Source organism: Loxodonta africana, chromosome 3, assembly GCF_030014295.1.
Source record: "Loxodonta africana isolate mLoxAfr1 chromosome 3, mLoxAfr1.hap2, whole genome shotgun sequence".
Classification (NCBI taxonomy): Eukaryota; Metazoa; Chordata; class Mammalia; order Proboscidea; family Elephantidae; genus Loxodonta; species Loxodonta africana.
This window is the reverse complement of record NC_087344.1, coordinates 2,391,249-2,401,232: the sequence shown is the minus strand read 5'-3', so window position 1 is coordinate 2,401,232 and position 9,984 is coordinate 2,391,249.

Below are 9,984 nucleotides of genomic sequence, written 5' to 3'. Positions count from 1 at the left end.
TTTAGTCCATTTATGCTCGAAATATTCGAGTCCTTTTTATGAGTCGGATACAGCCCATTTTGTTGCATTTTCAGTGACTTAACAAGGTAAACTGATCTGTGAATGATAAACCTAAAAATGGCTATGGTTAATTTATAATAATAATTCTTCAAAGTGGAAAGACTTCTTGCTGTTAGGTGCCTTTGAGTCAGCTCTGACCCATAGTGACGCTATGTACAACAGAATGAAATACTGCCCAGCCCTGTGCCATCTTCTGTTCCATCTACTGTGTCAGTCCATCTCGTTGGGGGTCCTCCTTTTTACTGACCCTCTACTTTACCAAGTGTCTTAGGCTGGGTTCTCTGGAGAAGCAAAACCAGTAAAGCATATATATATATGTGTGTGTGTGTGTGTGTGTGTGTGTATATACACACACATATATTTATATACATACACACATATTTATATACATACACACACATATATTTATATACATACACACACATATATATATATATGTACACATACAGAGAGATTTTTATCAATGGAATGGCTCATGCAGCTGTAGAGGCTGTAACATCTCAAGCCTGTGAGTCAGGATAGAGGCTTCTCCTGATTCACGTAACCACAGGGGCTGGGAAATCCAAGATCAGCAGGTGGGAGAGCAGGGTTCTTACTCACAGGCTGTGAAGATTGATGAATCCCAAGATTGGCAGGCAACACTGCAAGTAAGCTGCTAGCTTAAGTCCCAAGAAGCAGAGGTCAGACGAATAGGAGCCAGCTGCAGGATCCAGAAGGAACAAAAGCCTCTGAGCCTTGCCAGAAGGTCAGCTCACACTTGACGCAGGCCACACACCCAAAGAAGCTCCCTTTTGACCGACTGGCTACTCACAGAAGATCTCATCGTGGGGGTGATCACATATCAAATCTCAGTGGGGAAGTGACCACAACATCATGCGACGGCCGAAACACTGAGAATCACGGCCCAGCCAAGTTGACACACAATCTTAACCATCACAGTCCACCCCTTGTCAACTTGGCCCTTGTACACATCTCCTTAAACCACATACAATCTCTGAATAAAGACAATTATAAAATCATATTTGTGCCTAATATGATACAATGAACACCCATACAACCAAAAGCACACCAGCCCCGTTTACATCTTGTATTTTATAAGTGAAGAAAACAAAAATATTTGATGCACACATATAAAGCAGAAATACTCATAACAATTACCGTCCTTGTTTCGGCAACTGATTAGTGGCAGTAACTGGTATTTAAAACTACCTTATACCACCACTCATTCCGTGTTCCCTTTGTCCTTAGTGAGCACCTCAGCTGGTCATGGTTCTTTACCTAGTGGGGTGACCCAAACCTTCATTCCTGAAGGGTCTGAGACATTAGTAGTCATGTCAGAATTGGGTTGCTGTAGTTTTAAATTAACTTTAATCCAAGGCATGGTAGTACTAAGACTGCATTCCAGTCATACTCTTCATTACCTCCATCTTGTAATATCAATCTGATTTCCTCTTGGTAATCAGAATCAATAACATGAGCCAGTATGGTAACTCCCTTCTTTGCCTGTTGATCCAGAGGAATAAGGAGCCCAAAGTGGCCAGATGGCATTCTTAGCTTCAGTTCGACGGAATCAGTCGTGTGGTGCCATACGAGAGCATTCTTCCCTTTGGAACTAAGACTTGTAGACATGTAGAGCATAAGGTCCTGCTGAAAGGAAGCAAAAATTTTGTAGGTGGGTCATTAGGGGTAATAGTGAGTGGTGCCACTTGCATTTCCACCTCTTGATTCCTGGACCCATGAATCTTGGCTATGGGAGAAACAACACCATTTGTTAGACACCGGGTTAGAGCATATACAGCCTTCTTGAGAACAGTGCCCCAACCCTGCAAGATATTGCCACCCAGCTGGTGCCATAATTGTGTCTTTAGAAAGACACTCCATCGTTCTATCAAGCCAGCCTCTTAGGGTGATGAGAGAACATGGTAAGACCGGTGAATTCCATGAGCATGGGCCCACCGCCACAGTTCATTTACTGTGAAGTGAGTCTGCTGATCCGAGGCAATGCTGTGTGGGATACCATGATGGTGGATGAGGCATTCTGTAAGTCCATGGATCGTAGTTTTGGCAGAAGTATTGAGTTCAGGGAAGGCAAGTCCATATCCAGAGTGTGTCTGTTCCAGTAAGAACAAAATGCTGCCCTTTCTGTGATGAAAATGGTCCAAAGTAATCAAGTTGCCACGAGGTGAACTTGGCTGATCACCTTGGGGGATGTTGCCATATCGGGGACTCATTCTTGGTCTCTGCTGCTGGCAGACTGGGCGCTCAGCAGTGGCTGTAGCCAAGTAGCCTTGATGAGTGGAAGTCCATGTTGCTGGGCCCATGCATAACCTCCATCCCTGTCACCATGGTCACTTTGTTCATGAGCCCACTGAGCAATGACGGGAGTAGCTGGGGAAAGAGGATGAGTGGTTTCCACAGAATGCATCATCCTATCCACTTGATTATTAAAATCCTTGTCTGCTGAGGTCTCATGTGAATGCTACCTTGATGAGCATTCACATGAGCCACAAATATCTTCACTTCTTTGGCCCATTGAGAGAGGTCTATCCACATACCTCTTCCCCATAAATCCTTCTATCCAATTTTCCAGTCATGCTCCTTCCAAGTCCCTGACCATCCAGCCAAACCGTTGGCCACAGGCCATGAATCAGTATACAATTGCACATCTGGCCATTTCTCTTTCCAAGCAAAGTGAACAACCAGGTGCACTGCTCAGAGTTCTGTCCATCAGGAGGATTTCCCTTCACCACTGACCTTCAGGGAGGTCCCAGAAAGGGGCTGTAGTGCTTCTGCCGTCCACTTTCGAGTGGTGCCTGCATATCACGCAGAACTATCTGTAAAGCAGGCACAGGTTTTCTCTTCTTCAGTCAACTGATCCTAAGTAACTCCCCATGAGGCCATAGATGCAGACTGAGTGAGGGAAGGTAATGTGACAGGCGTGGAGACCATGGGCATTTGGACCACCTCCTCATGCAACTGACTTGTGCCTTCAGGTCCTGCTCGGGCCCAGTCTCATATATACCACTACCATTTAATGACGGAGTGCTGCTGTGCACATCCAACACCATGACTCTGTGGGTCAGACAACACCCGGTTCATGATGGGCAGCTAAGGCCTCAAGGTGACTTGGTGTCCCATGGTTAAGCGTTCAGTATCTACTAAGGCCCAGTAATAATAAGCCGAAAGCTGTTTCTTAAAAGAAGAGTAGTTATCTGCAGAGAATGGCAGGGCTTTAGTCCAAAATCCTAAGGGTCTGTGGTGTGATTCACCAATAGGGCCCTGCCAAAGACTCCAAACAGCATCTCAATCTGCCACTGACACTTCAAGAACCATTGGATCAGCCGGATCATATGGCTCATGGGGCAGAGCAGCTCGTACAGCAACCTGAACCCGTTGCAGAACCTTCTCTTGCTCTGGCCTTACTTGAAACTAGCAGCTTTTTGAGTCACTTGATGACTAGGCCAGAGGAGCTCACCCAAATGAGGGATCTGCTGCCTCCAAAATGCAAAGAGGCCCACTAGGCATTGTGCCTCCTCTTTAGTTGTGGGAGGAGCCAGATGCAATAACTTATCCTCCACTTTAGAAGAAATATCTCCACATGCCCCACACCACTGGACCCCTGGAAATTTCACTGAGGTGGAAGGTGCATGAATTTTTGCAGGATTAATTTCCCACGCAAATGTTTTACCAGTAAGTCCAGAGTCAACTCTTCCTCCTTACTAGGTCCAAATCAGCATAACGTCATCAATGTAATGGACTAGTGTGACGTCTTGTGGAAGGGAAAGGTGATCACGGTCCCTGCAGGCTAAACTATGACATACATCTGGAGAGCTGATGTAGTTCGAGGTAGGCAAGCGAAGGTGTATTGCTGACTTTGTCAGCTGAAGGCAAAGTGCTTCTGATGGTCCTTCAAAACAGGTATGCGGTAAAAGGCATTCGGCAGATCAACAGCTGCACACCAGGTACCAGGAGATGGATTAATTTGCTCAAGCAATGAAACTACATCTGGGGCAGCGGCTGCAATTGGAGTCACCGCCTGCTTAAGTTTTTGATAATCTCTGTCATTCTCCAAGATCCATCTGTTTTTTGCACAGGCCAAATAGGCAAGTGGAGTGGGGTGTGGTGGGAATCACAACCCCTGTATCCTTCAAGTCCTTGATGGTGGCAGTAATCTCTGCATTCCCTCCAGGAATGTGGTATTGCTTTTGGTTTACTATTTTCCTAGGTAGGGGCAGTTCTAATGGCTTCCACATGGCTTTTCCTGCCATAATAGCCCTTAGTCCCTTTCTCAGGCATCCGATGGGGGGGTGCTGCCAGTTGCTGAGTATATCTATTCCAGTTATGCATTCTGGAACTGGGGAAATCACTACAGGATGCGTTTGGGGACCCAATGGATCTAATATGAGATGGACATGAGCTAAGACTCCATGAATATCTTCACCTCCATATGTCCCCACTCTGGTGTGCCACAGTGACATTTGGGTCCTATTGAATTAGTATCCGCTCAGAGCCAGTATCCAGTAATCCCTCAAAAGTCTGATTATTTTCTTTCCCCCAAAAATCAGTCACTCTAGGAAAAGGCCATAGATCCCTTGGGGAAGGCTGGGAGAAAGATTACCAGTATGAGTTTTTGGCAGTGTATTGGAGCCTTTCCTCAAGGGGACTCGGCCTCCCCTTCAGTCAAGGGGTTGTGGGTCTGTAAGTCCCACAAGACTCAAGTCTAGGAATTGATTGAGGGGCTGTGACTCTCTATTCTTGTGATCAACTTAGACTTCTGTTCACTTGTACAGATCAAGTAAGTATTTAGTAGATTTCTTATGTATTTCATTCCTTGGGACACCATGACTAAGTAGCCAATGTCCTAAGTCCATATGCATCAGATTACTGCTTTGACTCTGCTGTCCATTATGGTAACCAACCTTGTTTTTGTTGATTGAGTGCTGCCGCTTGGCTCTTACCACCACAGGCTCCAGTCAGTTCCATTGTAGTTAGGTGTCTTAATCCAGTTAGGGCAGCTCCCACCATCAAATCTGAGTTACATAAAATAGCAATCGTAGCAGTCTTCAAGGATGCTAGGGCTCCCTTCACAAATTTATTCCTCACCATTGTAAAAGGTGTGTCCTCTGGGCACTCCATTTGTGAGTCTGTGGGTCTAACCTTACATATCCACTACAGCATGTCAACTTCCCTAAGCCTTCGGATACCTTTTTCTACAGTATAGCAAGGCAGGTCTGGTACTTCAACTTGATTTAGCGTAGGCCACCACAAAATCCATGCTTCAGCAAGTCAATCAAATAAACTATCCTTTCCTAACTTCTTGAGCTGAAACATTCAATGAAGAATCTGTTGTTCGTGGGCCCATATCAATAAACTCAAGACTGATCCACCTTTATGTTCTTTGCACCATTATCCCACACCCTTAATAGCCATTCCCACACATATTCCCCAGGTGTCTGTTTGTACATATTAGAAAATTCAAGCAGTTTTTTTGGAGAGTAGCGTACCTTCTCCTAGGGTACACGTTGTACTTCACCTTTTGGGGTTTGCTGGGTCTCAAGTCTAGTTCTAGGCCTAGAAGCCAAAAATGGTGGGGAAATGTTTTGAGAACATTCAGCATTCTCTTGTAAAGCGTCTGCCTCAGGTGAAGTCCCAGGCAATGACTCAGACAAAGGCGCTTTAGATGCAGCTGGTTAATCTCCTTAGATGAGAGAGGAAGGGCTGATGGTTTTACTGGGCAGGGTGGTTTAACAGACAGACATGGAGTAATCTCTTCAGATGGGAGTGAAAGGGCTGGTTCTGTTGGCGAGAGTGATTCAACGGAAGTTATGGGCTCAGTGTCTCCAGCTTCCTGATTATCTGCCCATATGTCCTTATTCCAGGTTTCAGGATCCCATTTCTCCCCAATCAATGCCCTCACCTTAACTTCAGACACCTCTTGAGTTTGGCAGTTGAGCTGACATTGTAATTCAGCCACTCTTACAATCCACCAGGTGCTCCGTGGAAGCTCTATGGGGCAGTTCTACTCTGTCCTATAGGGTCGCTATGAGTTGGAATGACTCAATGGCACTGGGTTTGGTTTTTTTTTTTCCCCCCTTTGGTTCAATAAGACTCTGAGTTCCGTTTTTGGCAGTATCAGCTCTGTTACTATAAGAAACAAGGCTTCTTTCAAGGTACAAGTGGAAACTTTGAGGTCATTTATGTGGTGTTTGAGCTTTGACTCTGAAGCCCTGAGCTCATCTCTTTCTTTCACCAGTATGTCTAGTGAAAGTAGGACCAACCAGTCAGCTTCCTTATACTTCTCATTATAACAAAACTGTAGAAAGGTATCATACGTGCAATCACCCAGAGAATTGCCTTTCACCAATACCTCGTCAATTGGTGGTGATATTTTTGTATATTTGAATTGCCACCTCACACCATGGATTAGCAGTGCTCTCTTTACTATTGAAAGCAGAGTCATCAACATCTTTAAGACTACCCAGACTTGCGAACCAATTTAGAAAATTTATCCTTACAATTTTGTTTCTCTAGAACCACTCTCTACCAAATGTCTTAGGCTGGGTTCTCTAGAGAAGCAAAACCAGCAAAGCATATAAATGTATATATATATAGAGAGATTTATATCAAGAAAATGGCTTACGTGGTTGTAGAGGCTGTAACATCCCAAGTCCGTGAGTCTGGATAGAGGCTTCTCCTCATTCAAGTAGCCAGAAGGGCTGGGGAACCCAAGATCAGCAGGTCAGAGAGCAAGGCTCTTGCTCATAAGCTGTGAAGATTGATGAATCCCAAGATTGGAAAGCAACACCGCCGGTAAGCTGCTAGGTCAAGTCCCAAGAACTGGAGCTCAGATGAACAGGAGCCAGCTGCAGGATCCAGAATGAGCAAAGCCCCCGAGCCCTGCCAGAACGTCTGCCCACACTTGATGCTGGCCACACGCCCAAGGAAACTCCCCTTCAGCCAACTGACTACTCACAGTAGATCCCACCATGGGGATGATCACATGTCCAATCTCAACATGGAAGCGACCACAACATCACACGACTGCCAAAACACTGAGATTCATGGCCCAGCTAAGTTGACATACAATCTCAACCATCACATGCAGGAATAATAATTTTTCAGGAATAATTATTTGTACCAAATGTCACAATTTTGATAATGAATGGAGGCTCACTTTCAACAGAGGAAGGTGGAGGAATGTGAAGGTTATTAGCAACCTTCTTCTGCTGGTGCTGTATCCCCCGTGCCCAGTACACAGTAGGGTGCTCAATAAATATTTGAGTAAATAAAGGCATGGGAATAGGACTACATGCCTTTACCTGAGTACACATCCATCTTCGTACCTGCCACATAGTCATATACTCATTTACATACTCAGATACGTATACCGTTTTCACTCAGCATGCAATCACTCAGTTCTTCAATATGCCAGGAATGCAGACACAATCTAGAACCAGAGCAGCCAGCCCCTGCCCTCACGGAATTCACAGTAAAGATGGGCATAGAGACATTCAACAAAGAAGACTAGGGTTTGGTGAAGGTTTCCTAGAGGAGAAGCATTGCAGCTGATGTCTTAAAGGAGACGCAGTTTTTCAGCCAGAAAAAAATAATAAACAACAACCACTAACACTATGTGTCAGGCACCATTCTAGGGATCTATGACATGAACTCATTAAACGCTCATAACAGCCCTGTGGGGTGAAGACCACCATTATAACCATTTTACAGATGAGAAAACTAAGATACTGAGCACTTAAGATCATTGTTCAAGGTCACAGAGGCAGTAAGTGGCAGAGCCAGGATCTGAATCCAGAGAGTCCATTTCCACAGTACGTAAAACAGTCCACAAAAGAGCAGTCAGTGGTAGGAGAAAAACCAGAAGAGAGGCATCCTGGTAGCCAAAGGGTATAGTATTTGCCGGAGGAAGTGGTCAAGGGTGTTGAAGGCTCCTTGGGGACCATAGCGTGGGGAAGGCCTGAGAAATGTCTGCTGCAAGGCCCTCAGTGACCAGGACTTAGGGCGGTTTTGGTGAAATGGCAGTGCAGGCAGGTGAGAACGTGGAGACCGGGCAGGTAGACAACTCTGAGGGTGAGGTTGATGGGAAGGGACATCTTAGATGGGAGAGATGAAACAAGTTGCTGTACTGACAGGACCCCAGTCGCAGGCTATTTACAGCGGCTGCACCGACACCTCCTGGTAGGTAAAATAGTGCCCCTCAGAGGTGTCCTCCTCCCACGCGTCAGTCAGTTTGTCATACTGTGAGGGCTTGTGTGTTGCTGTGATGCTGGAAGCTACACCATCAGTATTCAGATCCAGCAGGGTCACCCATGGAGGACAGGTTTCAGCTGAGCTTCCAGAGTAAAACAGTCTAGTAAGGAGGACCTGGCAGTCTACTTCTGAAAAGCATTAGCCAGTGAAAACCTTATAAATAGCAGCGGAACATTGTCTGATATAGTGCTGGAAGATGAGCCCCTCACATTGGAAGGCACTCAAAATACGGCTGGGGAAGAGCTGCCTCCTCAAAGTAGAGTCGACCTTAATGACAGGGATGGAGTCAAGCTTTCCGGACCTTCATTTATTCATGTGGCATGACTCAAAACGAGAAGAAACAGCTGCAAACATCCATTAATAATCGGAACATGGAATGTACAAAGTATGAATCTAGAAAAATTGTAAGTTGTCAAAAATGAAATGGAGTGCATAAACGTCGATATCCTAGGCATTAGTGAGCTGAAGTGGACTTGGCCACTTTGAATCGGACAATCATATGGCCTACTATGCTGGGAATGAGAAACTGAAGAGGAATGGCCTTGCATTCATTGTCAAAAAGAACATTTCACCTATCCTGAAGTATAAGGCTGCCAGTGATAGGATGAAATTCATATGCTTACAAGGAAGACCAGTTAATACAACTATTATTCAAATTTACACACCAACCACTAAGACAAAAGATGAAGAAACTGAAGATTTTTTTTACCAACTTCTGCCATGTGGAATTGATCAAACATGCAATCACAATGCATTGATAATTACTGGTGATTGTAATGCAAAAGTTATAAACAAAGAAGAAGGATTGGTAGCTTGGTGATAGAAATGCTGGAGATCGCAAGATAGAATTTTGCAAGACCAATGACTTCTTCATTGCAAATACTTTTTTTCAACAACATAAACTGTGATTATATACAGGGACCTCACCAGATGGAATACACAGGAATCAAATTGAGTACATGTGTGGAAAGAGATGATGGAAAAGGTCAATATCATCAGTCAGAACAAGGCCTGTGGTCGACTGTGGAACAATCAATTGTTCATATGCAAATTCAAGTTTAAACTGGAGAAAATTAGAATAAGTTCACAAGAGCCAAATACGACCTTGAGTATATCCCACCTGAATTTAGAGACCATCTCAAGAATAGATTTGACGCATTGAACACTAATGACCAAAGACTAGACCAGTTGTGGGATGACATCAAGGACATCACACATGAAGAAAGCAAGAGGTCATTAAAAACACAGGAATGAAAGAAAAGAACAAAATGGATGTCAGAAGAGACTCTGAAACTTGCTCTTCAACGTTGAGCAGCTAAAACAAAAGGAAGAAATGATGAAGTAAAAGAACTGAATAGAAGATTTGAAAAGGCGGCTCAAGAAGATAAAGTATTATAATGACATGTGCAAAGTCCTGGATAGAAAACCAAAAGTGAAGAACATGCTTGGCATTTCTCAAGCTGAAAAACTGAAAAAAAAAAAAAAAATTCAAGCCGCTAGTTGCAAAAGTCAAGGATTCTATAGGGAAAATAGTAATTCAGGAAGCATCAAGAGAAAATGGAAGAAATACACAGTCATTATATCAAAAAGAATTGTTCGACGTTCAACCATTTCAAGAGGTGGCATGTGATCAGGAACCGATGGTACTGAAGGAAG